Here is a 17,308-nt window from a genome sequence, read left to right as displayed (position 1 = left end):
GATTAGTTTAAATAAACAAAAATAATAAAAATATTTTTTTTTGACAAAAATAAAGAAAATAATAAAATATTGTATTGTTAAATGTTATTATCAAAAATTGGGAAATATGATGAAACAATATTGTTTATATTAACATACATATATCTATGTTCTTGTTTTTTTTTTTATTAATAAATATAATTGTTTATAACTAAATGTATCAAAATATGTTTTTAATATAATAATAAGTCATTGTAAACTGAAAATATTGTGAAAAATTTATAATTCATGAAAATAGAAATAATAGAAAGAATCAAATTGTTAAATAAAAAGGAAATAAAATTAAAGCAAAACTTTAGTAACCGATAGAAATGGAAGTTACTAAACAACCCATAATACCTTATCAATAAATAAATAAATCAAAAATCAAAAACATAAACAGAAATTGAATTCTTAATGTTAAACTATGCATAAGCATCATAAATTTTAGGTTAAAGAGGAACTAATACCAAGTCAAAAGGTATAATAAAAAGGATAGTTTAAAATAAATTAATTTTCAAATGTATAATAAGAAAATGAATTAATTTTTTTATAATATAACATAGAAATTCAAATTTTAAGTTAATTTTTTTCATATATAATATGTGATTCAATATATAGTATTTAAAAAAGAGGAAAATGTTTCAATCTAAATTATAAATAAACATTATAATCTTTATCTCAAATAACATGTAGTTTCTGTTAAAAACAATAAATACTCATAAAAAGAACATATTTTATATTATTTTTAAATAAAATATTGCAATGTCTATTTTAAATAAAGTATTTTGACATCAACTTTTTCATATTATATATATATATATATATATATATATATATATAATTCCTTGATACAAAAAATATTATTAACAAATAATAATTTAGATGTCTATTATGAAACATATTCTCATGTCCATCTTAAACAAAATATTTCAATGCCCATTTTAATATTTCAATATCAACTGTTATTTTAATATGATACCTATAATTTTTTTTCATTTTTTGTGTAAATTAAAAGTACTAAATGAAAACTAACTTTCATTTTTCAATTGTTTATCACTTAGTATGGGATAAATTTGCAAATATGGGATTGATATATATAGATATACATTGTGGTGGTGGTGGCGGTCTTACTATAAGATAAATATTTTAATTTTATGATCAAAAGGAAAGGAAAGAAATAGACCACAATAGTTTACTTGACTTAACAAGTTAAGAGGGTTAGTAATGAGGCAAATCTTTTGGAAATAGAGTATTTTTCATCTTCAACTCTCTTCTTATCACAAAGGTAACAAATTCTTTTATCCCAAAAAATTTTAGATAAAGGACGATGTCCAATTTCACTTCGAAGCCAATAAAAATTATAAATTAAAAGAAATCAAATCTCTTTTAACATGAATCCAATTATAAAATTGAAGAAACATAAGTAAAAAAATGAATCTTTAATTTTATCTCTCTACGTATAATGATATTATAACAATTTATTTAAAATACAATAAACCATATATGATTTATAATCTTCAATCATTTATATAATCAAAGTTATGAAGTTAAAATTGAATATAGTTTGTTTAAAGTATTTGTTTCATTATTTAAGTTATTATTATATTTATAATTATTAATTTAAATTAATTTAACAAAAAATAAATGGATTCTTTTTCATTATAAACTATAAAAATATTTTTTATTAAATTTTTAAAAATATTTTTCTATTTTAATTATAAATATAATATTATATAGATGTATTAAAATTATTTAGCAATAAATTATTATTTTATAACAATTTCCTAAAAATCTATTTTATAACCATCACTCCTAAGTTATAAAAATCGAAACTTGTCGACCCTATCGTGTATTAGGAATGTTTCTTGGAATTAAAGTAGACCAAAGTGAAAATGGTGTTTTCATTTCTCAAGTTAAATATGTAGAAGCAGTGTTGAAGAGATTTAACATGCAGAACAACAAGGCAGCTGCAACTCTAACTGTAATGGGGTTGAAATTGACCAAAGAAGACAGTAGCAAGGATTTTGATCCAATATTGTACAAGAGCATAGTTGGTAGCCTTATGTACTTGACTGCAACTAGGCCGGACATTATGCATGCTGTGAGTTTAATCTCCAGATTTATAGAAAGATCGAAAGAGACTCATTGGCAGGCAGCCAAGAGGATTCTAAGGTATGTGAATGGAACGAAGGGGTTTGGTATTTTATACTCCTCTTCCGAAAGTTTCATGTTGACAGGTTACGCTGACAGTGATTGGGCTGGAAGTGTTGATGATAGGAAAAGCACATCGGGATATGTGTTTCATATGGGTTCGAGAGCCATCTCATGGGCTTCCAAGAAGCAACCAGTTGTGTCTTTGTCAACAACAGAGACAGAGTATGTGGTGGCAACAGCAGCAACATGCCAAGCAGTGTGGCTGAGAAGAGTTCTCAGAGATTTGTGTCATGAACAAGAAAAGTGCACAACCATTTACTGTGACAATAGCTCAGCAATAGCATTGCCTAAAATCTTTGTTTTTCATAAAAGGACAAAGAACATAGACACCAAATTTCACTTCATACGTGAATTGGTTAACAATGGTGAGATTGTTTTGCAGAACTGCAGAACAGAGGATCAATTCGCTGACATCATGACAAAACCATTGGGAAAGAAAAGTTTTGATCATTTCAGGAAATGCCTGGGTATGCAGAAAAAACCCAGCAATTGAAATTAAGGGGGAGTGTTGGAATTTAATTCCAACTGCAACATAAATAGCTGGACAAAAATCTGATTTGTTGTAGATATTCCAGACTGTTGGATGCCTCAAAGTCGTGCTTGATATTTTCCACATTTATGTGCATTAAATTTTTAGCACTAAATTGCCCTGCAACAACTGACTTCATTTCTTCAAAAGGCATCACTACTTGCTGCATTCAATACGTAGATAAGCTTTAGAAGATATTTGTGTTATTTTATTGTTTAAAGACAAATATGTTTTAACATATAATTGTAATGAACAACAGTTCTGTTTTATGTTAGAAGAATGATAGAGAGTCTTTTTTGTAATGCACAAGAGTGTTGAAACTGTAATTCTCTGAGATAGAGAAATTGGTTTGTGGAACTGAAGCGTTCCTGTTGTAATCCCTCTATCAAGAGGAAGATGCTTTTCAGCATAAACTGGTGAATCCCTCTGTCAAGAGGAAGATGCTTTTCAGCATAGACTGGTGAAACCCTTTGTCAAGAGGAAGATGCTTTTTAGCATAGACTAGTGAACCCCTCTGTCAAGAGGAAGATGCTCTTCAGCATAAATTGGTGAATCCCTCTGTTAAGAGGAAGATGTTTTGTAATAGCAATTGTGAAAATCCCTCTATGTGAGTAAGACGAATTTGTATCAGTTGGTTTACTGTTTATAAATAGAAGTTTTGTTTGCGTGTTGTTGTTACACCGTAACCAAAAAATAGTCTTTAGTCTTTAGGGTTTAGGAAAATAATAACACTATTAAATACTAATATTGATAATAATAATACTAACATTGTAAATAATAATGGGAGGGTAAATAAATATTGTTCTAGGATTAGGATGATAATGAATAATGATAATAGGTTAACAAGGCTTAACTTACATAGAGACATTAACTCTAAATTGAGGAAGATTCATTCAGATCGTGTTAATCCTCACCCTTCCTCTCATGATAATAATAAAGTGGTTAATTTATCTAGCTTTTCTTTTCCTCCTTCTATTTTTAGCGTTTTAAGCAAAGGTCTAAACTTTACCTTGGCCCCTAAGAAGATCCATGTGGATGATATTATCTGTGACATAGAATTTGGGATTCGGGGTTTACCTGATAGTATTAAGAATACTATTAGGCAGGATTGTGCTATTATCCTAAGGAAGGCAATTTGAAGCCATTAAATCGTTAAATAAGAGCAAAGATATTGTTGTTCTGCAAGCTGACAAAGGTGGGGTTGTTGTCATTCTTAATAAGGTAGACTACCGCAATAAAATGATAGATCATCTTCATAATAGGTAGTTATAAGAAGCTTCCCAAAAACCTGTTAAATAGGATCTCCGGGACTGTGGCCCTTGCCATTAAATCCAGTGACTCAGTGAGTCCCCTGCACCATAAACTAATTGAGAGCAATCCTATCACGCCTGGAATCTATGGGCTCCCTAAAATCCATAAGGAAGGAGCTCCCCTTAGGCCTATCGTCAACACCATTGGAGGTCCTACCTATCTTCTTGCTAAGTTTCTTGCCTTGAAGCTTAAGCCCTTAGTTTGTCATACTTCATCCTTCGTTAAAGACTCAGCCTCCTTTATTGAGGAGCTCAAGGACATCAAGCTAGACTCTCGTGACATTCTGGTCAGTTTTGATGTTGTTTCCCTCTGCACTTGCATCCCTATTAATGAGGCCATGGATGTGATCTACCGTCTAACTGATCCTGATACCGCTTGTTTAGTTGAGATCTGCCTCACCTCTACCTTTTTCAGTTTTGAAGGTGAGTTCTTTGAGTAAACTTGTGAGGTTGCCATGGGCTCACCCCTATCCCCTATTGTTGCTAATCTTTTTATGGAGGATTTTGAATATAAGGCTTTGAACTCAGCCCGTCTCCTACCCATGCTTTGGAACAGATATGTAGACGAAACGAATGTCATTTGGTCTCACGGCCAAGAGGAGTTAGATCTCTTCTTCGATCATCTCAATAGTCAATCCTTGGCTATTAAGTTCACTAAGGAAAGGAAGTCGGTGATTGCCTCCCTTTCCTTTATATTCTTATCTCTAAGAATGAGGATGGTTCCCTCTCCCACCGAGTGTTTCGCAAGAAAACTCATACGGAGCAATATCTTCATGCTAGTTCCCACCATTTCTCGGCCCAGAAGTTGGGGGTTCTCAAACCCTTGCAACTCGTGCCTTATGGATCTCTAAAAAAAAGAGATTCGATGAGGAGAAATCCCATCTACTTAATTTCTTTGTCGAGAATGGTTATAGCAGAAACTTGGGACAAAAGGCTTTCCTCAAAGCAGCTAAGAATTCGTTAACCAAAAGGGGGCATAAAGAGCAGATTCCTGGTGTCCATCTCCCGTATGTTCAGGGGACCACGGATAAGATTGCGAGGGTTCTTAAGAAGCATAATATCCCCGCAACGTTTATACCTCTTAACACCATTCGTAAATCCCTAAGATCTGTGAAGGATCCCATCCACCCCAAAGACATGAAAGGAGCTTATATTATTCCTTGTTCACGTGGGACCCCCTATATTAGTGAGACTGGCGGCTCTATTAATCAAAGGATTAGTGAGCACGCAGCTGACCTCAAGCATATGAGAACTAAATCTTCTGCGTTAGCAGAACACATAGAGAAAACCAATCATCATGTCTGCATCGAGGAGGCTAGTGTGATTGCTAGAGCTTCACAATTCCATCACCGGAAATTTAGGGAAGCTCTTGAGATTGAAAAAATTTCAATCAATATTAATAGAGAGGATGGCTTGAAGATTAGTAGTTGTTGGGTCCCAGCCCTCTCCTCCTAGTAATTTTCATTCTTTCCCTCCCTTAATAATTGTTTTATTTAGTTTGTGATTTCTATTTTATCGATTTATTTATTTATTTATTATTATTATTATTATTTATTATTATTATTATTTTTTTATTATTATTATTATTATTATTATTATTATTATTATTATTATTTATTTATTTATTTTTAAACTTTGTGTCTTTTAAACTTGTTTTAATTATAATATGTTTACTAATATTATCTTTAAATTAGTTAATTAATTTAAACTATTAATGGTTTTTAATATGGTTAGTTTTATTTCTAATTATGTATTTATTTATATTTATTTATTTATTTTTTGTGTGAACTCTTTGTTTGTTAATTTTATTTTAATCTACAAAAATTAATTTTAAAATTAATCTAATTTATAATTTAAAACTAATATACTATTTTTGGTTCCTTAAATTAATTTTTAATATTGTAATATTTTTCTTTTTAACTCTTTGGTGAATATTTATTAACGTATATATTTAATAAATATAATTAACTATTACTCTATTTTTGGCATTTATAACTAACTAATAATTTTGAAATTAATTTATTTTATATCGTTTTTAATTTAGATTTATCAATATATTTGCAATTTTTTATTTTTTTATTTACTTATTATTTATATTTCTAGTATTGTCCACTTGCATTTTAATTTTAATAACCAAAAATTTCCTATTAAAAAAAATAAAAATTATATATATTAATAATAATATTTTCCCTTTATCATAGTCAAACTAGCCATTATCCAGTCATTTCTAGCCGTTGTTTTTTAGCCGTTGAATCATGGGATTCTCTACCCTATCTATTTAATGTGCTAAATGAGATCCGCTCATTCAACTTGTTCTGACGATGAACCACACTGGATGGTTGGAAATGCATCGGCAAAAGTTTTTTCTATGTGATTTTTGCTAAAGATTCTTAAAAAAAAATTGATATGGATCACAGAAGTCTCAATTCAATAAGTACAAATTATTTTATTTTTGTCCAAATACTACGTATATATTTTTTTTTCAACTACTTTTATTAAATGAAAAACACTAAAATCACCATTTCATTGCCTAATTACTTTTTGTAATTATTATAAATGTAGAAGTTTTTGGCAGATTTTAAATTTTTTAAATGTATTTGCAACTGAATAAAGACATCCAAGTCACTGAAAAATCTATAAATTAATTTAATAAAAAAAATTCCCCTTCAAACTTGCAATTCCAAATATTTTATTAAAATTTTAAACAAAATTAACTAAAAGAAATACGTAATAAAGAAAGACCCAATCCTCTCCCGTAAAGAAAGACCCAATCCTCTTCAGTTCCATGTATCCGGCCTCTCATCCATGAGGTATAGATGTAAATAGTGAAACTACAAAGTCCTTCCGAATGTACTACTTTTAGAAACATTAAAGATGTATGATATCTTTACACTGTTACATCACTTTATACTATTTATGCTTCTAATTTTCGTAATAATATAATAATAATTCTTCTTCCATTCCACACTTACAATAAATTTAAGATATAACATTGGTGTATAATAATTTTTTTTGTTTGTTTGTGAGTCAAACATATTTTATTAAGATATCATATTAGTGTATAACACTTCTTTTCTGTTTGAGTTTGCGAGTAACATATTTTATTGTGCTTAAGATTTTAAGCCTATTTAAGTATATGTTATTTGTTTGGATAACTTGCTTGAACGCGTGGAACCAAATCGGACAGAAGCATCCGTACATTTTGCCCCGTTCATTTTTCCATCACTTTAAACTATTGTTTTGCTTTTTTGTTTTGATATTTGTGCAAAAATATTTAATATTTTGGAATATATAATTAAGGTGTTTAAATAATAGTAATTGTATCAGATGTTACAAAAAAAACGTAATAAAGTAGTAGTGTAGGAATTAGTAAATGTTGTTAAAAGGTGTAATTAGAATTTTGGATCTTAGGTAAAGAGGGGTCTCATGAATTTCATCTTTTACATGACATGAGTATCCATAGTATTAGGTTCTCCTTTTTTGGTTATTTAGTGTAGTTGCCAAATAATGCACCGTAGAGATAGAAAAGATCTTTATTCTTAGCAACTATTGACCAAACCTTCATTTGGTGTTTTAGTTAAACATCCATATGTATTTGCATTGGCAACTCTTGTGTTTGAAGTATTTTCCTACTCAAATGGTTGGAATTTATTCATGATTCTTTATGTGGGATTCACTATTTCTTATAATGTATCCGGATGAGATTTTAGTTTAGGGAAAAAATGATATATTTATATCAATATCAACATTCAATTATGTGAGCGTACTCTTCTTTAATTGCAGCAATGCTTCTAAAAATTTCATTCTTTTCATAGTGTGAGCTTGATCTCTACAACCTCAATGTGCTCAAATGCAACAATCCTTTCAGTGAATACTTTCAATTTTGATGTAAGATAATTTCAATTATTTTGGTTTGTTAAAAATGGAGGAAATCTATTTGCAATTTCTCATATGCTTATCATCTCCCTCCTTGATCTCATTCAATATTACCATACCATGCCCATCACTTTAATTGTTTCATATAACTAGTTATCGAAACTCTCCTATGGATGTAATAGTGAAAATGTGATGTTGTTTATCAATTTCCTAAGGTGTTGAGGATTCCTTCTAAACCATATTCATGGCTCGGTAGTTCTTGCACATTCACAATGAAAGGGCTATATATTCTTTTAGCATTGCAATCCATTGAACATAATGAAATTTGATCAAGTGCTGACACCAGAAGAATCTATGTTCTCAAACAGAGTGAACCTACATAACCAGTACAGTTTATGTGACTAAATATTGGTATCATTTCATATGAGGAATCTTTGAATGTAGAATAATATGCTCATTATGTTAAGGAAAATATTTAATGAGGAGGTGATTTGTAGGTGGTTAAAAACAAACAGAACTTCTACTCAAATATAAAGTATTCTTTTTAGGTTCCATGCATTGCAGTCATATACAACAATTGATAGGAAGAGTATGAAGAAAGAGTTAGGCTAGGTAGTTTGAAGTGGAGTTACAAGTGTCATGATGCCTACATTAGGTAGTAGCTACTTCCAGAAACAAGTTTCCAATTTGCAATAATTTTTTCCATGTCTAAAAGACATTGTGTGATGTCATTGCTAGAAAATCAATGACATTAATCTTGCCTATTCGGTAAAACAGTGCCCAAAAGTTTCTTTCCCAATGTTGTGAAGAGATTTATCGTGGAGGAACATGGGAACTTTGATGTTCATTTGGATAATGCATGTTATGCTAAGTTTGATAATCATGTACACCATGAGACAATTGTAGAGGATAGTCTTAGATATGGTCATATTGGTGGGCTTTCAAGCATTGTTGCATACAATATTTTTATATCGTTTCTAGTTAAGAGTATCCATGTGGGAACTCTCAATAGTATATTAATCTATTTTTATGTTGTAAACTTATTAATTTCTCTCTTTGAGAACCCTCTCCACTGTTAAAAAAAGTGTCATATAAGTTGGGCTTTATGATAGGAGGGAATATCACCTTAAAGATGCTAGCCAAGACCTTATTAGGAAAATTTGGGTATGAGAGTGACACTAGTGTAAGAACTGCGCTAAGTGCTTGGTTAGCTCTTTGAAGAAGAAGAACAATATTTTTCTTTTTTTTTTATGTCCTAATGATGATTTTTTAGCTCTACTCTGCAAATATGTATAGAAATTAAATTGTACATGGATTTTGTATTCCATGCAAGGTTAAAGAATAAAAACAAATAAACTCAAATGTAAGTGTTTTTTGTAATAACCATGGTGAAAATTCCATGTAATAAAAGTTAATAAAGGAAAAATAATAACCACGGTTGATGGGACACTTATTCCAAGTTGAAATTTGGGAAAAACATCCTAGCGTGGGTGTTCATTCAGTTTACTATGGCTAAGGAAATTGGAAAAGATAATGGCTAAGGCTTTGGAAAGGAAACATGGTAATTTTGGCACATTTATTTATGAAAATAATGGAAATTAGGAAAAAAGGAAGGTGAAAGGTCATGGGTTGCATGTGAGGAGGAAATTGTAGGAAAATAATGGAAAATGAAGGAAATATAGCCCTCATTCATAAAAAGGCTTATACGGATTAGTTGGTAACCTTTTGTTAGTTCAGTTTTGGAGCTCTCTCATTATTCTCTCTCTCTCATACTTTTAGACAGTTAGAGTTTTCTTGGAGCACTCTACGAGAGTGTGACATACTTGGAGTTTTGGAGCAAGAAGGAAAATGAAGAGCGAGAAAGTGTAACAGGACATGAGGATCAACAACTACAATGGCTTTGGCTTGCAGGTACTGATTTTCATGTATGTTTTCTTCACTAGTTTTGGTATGCATGGCATATGCATGTGGTTTATTGGTCACGATCTGTCACTGACATGGACGATTTCCTTGATTGACAGTGGATTTAGCTAGCCTTTCCATTTCCTAGATAACCATGATGGTGTGTGTTCATTTTCTTTATTTTAGGGTTCATTCTCATGTCTCCTTAGCTTGGGTTGAGTTACTAGTTCCTGGATCCTTGGATGGAGAAATTCTCTAGAGCCCTGTAACAGCTTGGGTTGAGTTATTAGCCTTGGAGCATTGGTTGGGCACACGCTCTCGAGCCCTTAGTGGGTTGAGTTACTAGTCCTCGAGCCTTGGTTGGACAAATTCTCTAGAGCCCGACAACAACTATGGGTTTATTTACTAGTCGTAGAGCCTTAGTTGGAACAAATGATGTGGAGATCTGGAAGGCTTGGATAGAGACCAATATGATGATGGTTTTGTAATGTCCAGCTGTGAGATGGAATTATTGTTTGAAAGGTTTAGGAGGTTGGCCTCTATAAGCCTTGGATGGTTTGGATTGATGAGTTCTATGAGATCCCACATTTATGATTGGAATATGGCAAAAGGGTGAATGGTTGAAGAGAGATTTGGCTCAGCCATTCTACGGTCGGGTGGAACGTCGAAGTCCCATCATGTGTTTGGATTTTTCATAATCAATATGACATTATTTCTCCTTGTATTTCTATGAGTATTTTACTCGTTTATATCTGGATTATATGGTTGTTTTTTTGTTGGTATTGTTACTTCTATTATGTTGGTTATGTATATGTTTTATGATAGTAGCTATGTATGACTCTCATCATGTTTTTACTTGTAAGTGAATAAACAATGTATCTATGACCTAATGGATGAAATGACAGCTAATTTGTTGAGCCATCAGTGATTCTTATTGATTCTCAACTAAGTATGAGACCCCTATTCTCAGATATGTTATTTACACCTATAGCTTGCATATTCATGATATGTTTGACGAAATTTCTATCATGGCTAGTAGGGGTATATTTGAGGTCTTATAAAGTAACTACATTTTTAATGTTGTTTACCTATTGTATTATTGTTATGAAGGTGTCATTTTATTTTGGGAATTGACCTGGGCTCCGGGCCTGACAGAGTGGCTCAAATCCTGGGGACGTTGGCACAACACTAAGCAAAATAGTCCCTAGACAGTGACATGCCCTATCATGAGAGTTTCTACAGCCTCCTAGATGATGGTAGACATATAGCATGGCATTGTCTAGTGGTCAGGTGGTATAAATTCTCAGTGGGACCTGGGGGTTGATTCGCAGAAAGGGTGGGATGGTTCTTGAGGGTACTAATGTTGATGTTGAATGTATGTATGGTGTGTTTTTGTTGATTTCACTTCCTTACTGTGACTTAAGAGATTGAATCATATCATAGTGGCCTCTCGTCGCATGTTTACCCATTTAACTAGTTACTTGGACAGATGTGGGAGGAGGTTGTTACAAATTAGAATCGAAGTATGGTTCACCCCTCAGACTGGATGGGTTGGGTGTGTTGGTCATGCATTATGCTGGTTGCATATGTGTTTCTTGTGTTGCGTGACCATGTTCTTGTTGCATTTTCATGGTGTTGATCATGTTTATAGTGATGTTGCCATGTCGAAGTTGATGGTGTTGTTTTCGAGTGAATCGTCGCGAGTGTGTGACTCATTACATGTTTTTATATGTCTCTTACATCTATCATTCTTGTATGATTTGTTACATGTTGGTACCTTTTGTTAAAATTATTTTTCGTTCATGTTTGATTGCGTGTGTTTATCCATGTGTGTTGTCCATGATTATGCTTGTGTGTTGTTCACATATGTGTTGGTGTCTTGTCTAGGTTTATGGTTGTGCATTGTCTACATACGTTGGAATGGTTGATGTCATCATGCATGAGGTCATGGTATGTGTGGTTGACATGGTGATTTATCGGTGACTGGACTCTAACTAGAATGATGGTGATAAGGTGATATGTTTACGAGATATATTTCTATATGTTGTTGTGGTTATGCTATACATGTATCGTGTTGATTTTTTGATCTTGCAGATGAGATATCCTCCTTGAAATTTGCTAAGGTATGTTGATTTATTATGATTTTATTTAGCTGACATGATATACCTTGCAGGAAGAAATATCCAATGGCTAGCAAGATGGTAGACTAGAAAGAGTCTCCCTATGAATTAGATGAGTAGTATTGTGTTGGGAATTCTTCTGATTCAGTACACACATAGAGAAACTTAAAGGAAAAAGTAAGGAGTTATAAAGCAGATATTGATCGAATCATATAGGAACAAGAGAAACAAGCAAAGATAAATGCAATGATACCTCGGAGTTTTTCATATTTTCAATGACAATGACCACATCAGATCAACCATAAGAAGGAGGATAGAACTAATGGGGCATGTGCTAGTAGGTTTCATGGTGGCCATAGGTCAGATAGAGATGAGACATTGAGAGATGTTATATTGTTGGACACTACAGATAGGAGAGGTGATAGACACATGTACGATTCTAGTTTTGGCACATATATGCACTATGATCATCATCGTTATCATCCTTATAGGAGGAGTGATAGTGGATACTTTCCAGATGAATTTAAGAAAGAAAATCCACTTACTTCTGATGGAGAGGTGAACATGAAATCCATAGTAGCTACATTCAGTCTCAAAGGTAAAGCAGACATTTGGTGGGAATATGTGAAGAATTTCAGATGTACTCATGAAGAGGACTTCACTTGGAGTGAGTTCAAGAGGCTATTCAAGAAGAAGTATTTGTTAGAGAGATACTTTTATGACAGGGAAAAGGAATTCTATGAGTTAAAGATGGGATCGATGTTTAATAAGGAGTACACTAATAGTTTCTTGGAGCTAATAAGGTATATTCCTTACCTCACGGAGGAGAAGGCCAGGATTTAGAGGTTCATTAGTGGATTACCAGTTGCCTTCAAAGATAGGATTGAGATTGATGAGTCTAGATCATTGGAGGAGACCATCCAAAAGTTAAGGCACTATTATGAACAATCGAACAATAGATTTGATATTAAGTCAGATTAGAAAGGTAATTAGAAGAACAAAGGAAAATAGGATAAGAAGTGAGAAATACCTAAGGGTACAAGCAATAAAGAGAATGTAGTGCCATCTACGAAATTAAGAGCGTCTGATAGAGGAAACGGATATCGATTCGACGAGAAGAATAAGGAGCCTGTGTAGCGTTGGACATGTCAAGCGGATCATCCTAGGAGAGATTGTCCACAATATCATGGTGGTAGGCCTTAGATATATAGTGCGCAGGAGGTACATACTATTGGGGATGTTAGTGATATCATTCTTGTATTTATGCAGCATTGGATAACAAACAGTTAGACCATCAAGCATCTATCATCAATCCTTACTTTGTGGATAAGTGTGGTTTGAGAAAATATTTGTATGTAAAATCTTGGTTAATGGAGTTGGCTATAGGTACAAAGAAGCGAGTTCATCATTCTATGAGATATTGTCCATTTGATTTGAATGATATGCCTACCTCAGCACATTTGAATGCATTACCATTCTAATCATACAACATGTTGTTGGGCATGGATTGGTTGTACCTTCATATAAACAAGGTGGATTTTTATGACAAACCCATTGTGTGTGGATGACAATGGAGAACCAAGATTCCTACAGGGAAAGAATAAAGCCACATCATTTAGGATGGTAGCAACTATGTGGGCTAAGCCTAGTCGCAAGAAAGGGTGTGTGTTATTTTCATCAAACATTTCTAGTGACAAAGGTAAGGAAGTTGAGGATGCATATGTTTTGAGAAGTTACCGAGTTCTACAGTAGTTTCAGGATGTATTTCCTAATCACATTTCAAAGTTTCCACCTCACAAGGAGGTAGAAATTTTTATTAAGCTGGTTCCAGGGGAAGCTTTGGCATCAAAAGCACCTTACAGGATGAGCACACCTCAGTTGGTAGAGTTGATGTTGTAGTTGAATGAAATGTTGACAAGGGATATATTAGACCAAGTGCATCACCTTGGGACACGCTAGTATTATTTGCGAAGAAGAAATAGCGTACCTTAGATTATGCATTGACTAGAGTTAGTTGAACAAAGTGACCATCGAGAATAGGTATCCATTGTCGAGGATTGATGACTTGTTTATAAGTTGAAGGGCACATCAGTGTTCTCAAATATTGAGTTGAGATCTGGATATCACCATGCACGCATCAAATAGGAGGAAATTTACAAGACAACTTTCCGAACTAGGTATGGGCAGTATGAGTTTCTTTTAGTTCCATTCGGTTGGACTAATGCTCCAGCTAGATTTATGTGCTTCATGAATAGCGTATTACGTTCATATTTGGGTAGGTTTTTTATTGTGTTCATTGATGACATATTAGTATATTCTAAAAATGAGGAAGAGCATGTTGAGCATTTAGCAGCAGTGTTGAGATTGCTAAGAAAGCATCAATTGTATGCTAAGCTCAGCAAGTGTAGCTTCTTTCAAATTGAGTTACATTACTTGGGACATGTTGTCTCTAAGGAGGGCATTGTGGTAGATCCAGTAACGATAAGAGCCTTCATGGAGTGGGTAGCTCCTAGAAACGTAGATGAGGTGAGATATTTCATGTGGTTATTAGGCTATTATAGGAGGTTCATCACGAACATCTCAAATATTTCTTATCCTATCAACTCATTAGAGAGGATACGTAAGAATTTTGAATGGATAGAGGACTGTGAGGCCAGTTTTTAACAACTTAAGCAACTGTTGAAACATGCACCAATGTTAAAGATTGCAGATCCAGACATTAGTTTTTGGTATGAACATATGCTTTCAAGAAAGGACTTGGTAGATTCCTTATGCAAGATGGACAGGTGGTATGTTATGAGTCACGAAAGTTGAATAAGCATGAGCACTACTACCCCACACACGATCTTGAGTTGGCAATGATCATACATGGATAGAAGATGTGCAGACACTATCTTATGGGCAGGAGGTTTATATTGATGAGTAATCAAAATGGTTTGCGATATCTATTTGACCAACCGAATCTGAATGGAAGGTAGGCTTGGTGGTTGGCCATGATTAGTGAGTTTGATTTTGAGATCATAGATGTCAAAGGTAAAGAGAACAGGGTGGCAGATGCTATTAGCAGGTCTGTACAGGTAAATCACTTAACAACTATGAGGTCCTATGGGACAAACTTACATGATAGGATCTTACAGGCAGGTCAGTAGGATATCAGGTATATGGAGATTATGCATAGGTTGCAATAGAGTACAGGTACGAGTACATGTGGTAGTACAGGTATAGGTACATGTAGTAGCACACGTACATGTACAGGTACAGGTGTAGGTGCACAGGATGTGGACTATTGCCTTATAACTGATGGGTTGGTTAGATTCAGAGACAAGATATATTTTCCAAATAGTAGTGAGCTCAATAAGGTGATTTTGAGGGAGTTTCTTGTGAAACCATATTCAAGTCACCTAAGCTACCAGAAGATATTGACCACAGTGAAGAAATTTTGTTATTGGATGAATATGCAGAGGGATGTAGTGGAGTTTGTGGCTAGGTGTTTCAATTTTCAGTGTGTGAACGCAGAGTGTAAGCATCCAGGTGGACTACTACAACCGATTGTGATTCTATGGTGGAAATGGGAGGTCATTTCCATCGACTTAGTCACTGGTTTTTTAAGGACAGTGAGACATCATGATTCCATCATGGTTGCTGTGGACAGGTTAACAAAGTTTGCACATTTCATTCTAGTGAAGTCTACATTCTCAGCTAGAGATGTAGCACATGTATTCATCAAAGATATGTCCATACTGTATGGTGTTTCGAAGAAGGTTGGGTCAGACAAAGATTCAAATTTCACTTCCAAGTTTTGGAAGAAGTTATTTGTAGGTTTGGGCACAATGTTGACCTTCAGTATAGCTTATCATCCATAGATCGATGGGTGGACATAAAGGGTCAATAGGATATTGAAGGACATGTTGAGGGTGTATGTGATGCATCAGTAATGAAAGTGGGAGGGGTATCTTTTTCCAGTATAGTTTGCTTACAACAATGGGTATTAAGAATCTCTAAGGATGAGTCTATTTGAGGCATTGTATGGGTGGAGTTGCAATATTCTGATCAGATAGAGTGATCTCATTAACAGAGTGTTGATTGGACTGGACATGTTGGTTGACATGGAACACGAAATGCAGGTTATAAAGATTAATCTAAAGGCAACACTAGATAGGAAGAAGAGCTATCGAAATCATAACCTGTTTTTAAAGGAGTTGTAGGTTGGAAAATATGTGTAATTGCACATAAAACCAAAGAAGAGGTCCTTAAGAATTGGATCATGTGCTAGGTTGGCACCATAATTTTGTGGAACCTTCAGTCTAGTTGAGAGGATTGGGTCAGTCGGCTATCGACTTGCACTGCCTCCGATAGGAAAATTCCATGATGTTTTCCATGTGTCATTTAATAACAAGTAGATTAAAGATGTTGATCATTTGAATGAATGGTCATTATTGCAAGTGGAACAAGATGGGTAATTCCAATCAGAGCCTTAGTGTATATTGTAGAAAATGATGCTCATGCTCTGGAACTGAGCAATCGAGCAGGTTACAATGCAATGGAATCACTTTGGGCTTGATGAAGTTTAATGGGATATGGCAGATTAGAGGCGGGCTATGTATCTTTCCTTATTTGCTGATTAAGGAAAAGTAGTTTTGGTGTGGTGTGTTGGTACATGTTTTCAAGATTTTTTTTATATTTACATATGTATATGGATGTAAATACTGCCATGAGCTATGTTATAAAGCACCAATAAGAGGTATGGGTGTCATGTCATTATGATGTTATGTTTGTTAAGTTTTCATGTTGGTTTACTTCTCAGCAGGTTGATCATTGTAAATATTGCATCTAGCTAAGTTATAAAGTTCCATTGGCAGTATATTTTTCTTACAACAGTATTGTGGTTATAGGTATTGTTGAACATTAAGAACGGTTTTCCCCCAAGTCGGGGAATCTCTAATAGCCATGGTTAAAATTCCATGTAATAAAAGTTAATAAAGAAGAAACAGTAACCACGGTTGATAAGACACTTATTTCAAGCTGAATGTTGGGCAAAGAATCTTAATGTGGTTGTTCATTCAATTTATTATAGCCAAGGAAATTTTCAAAGCCAATGGATAAGACTTTCGAAAGGAAAAATGGCATTTTTGGCACATTTATTTACGAAAATAATTGAAATTAGGAGAAAAGGAAGGTGAAAGGTCACATGTTGCATGTGAGGTGGAAATTGAAGGAAAATAAAGGAAAATGAAATAAATATAGGCCTCATTAATAAAACAATATTTTGAGGACCATTTGGTAACCTTTTGTTAGATCAGTTTTGTAGCTCTCTCATTATTCTCTCTCTCTCTCTC

Source organism: Pinus tabuliformis, chromosome X (genome assembly GCF_031772625.1).
Source record: "Pinus tabuliformis cultivar Carrire ecotype Pingquan chromosome X, CPIR1, whole genome shotgun sequence".
Taxonomy (NCBI): domain Eukaryota; kingdom Viridiplantae; phylum Streptophyta; class Pinopsida; order Pinales; family Pinaceae; genus Pinus; species Pinus tabuliformis.
This window is presented reverse-complemented; position numbering follows the sequence as displayed.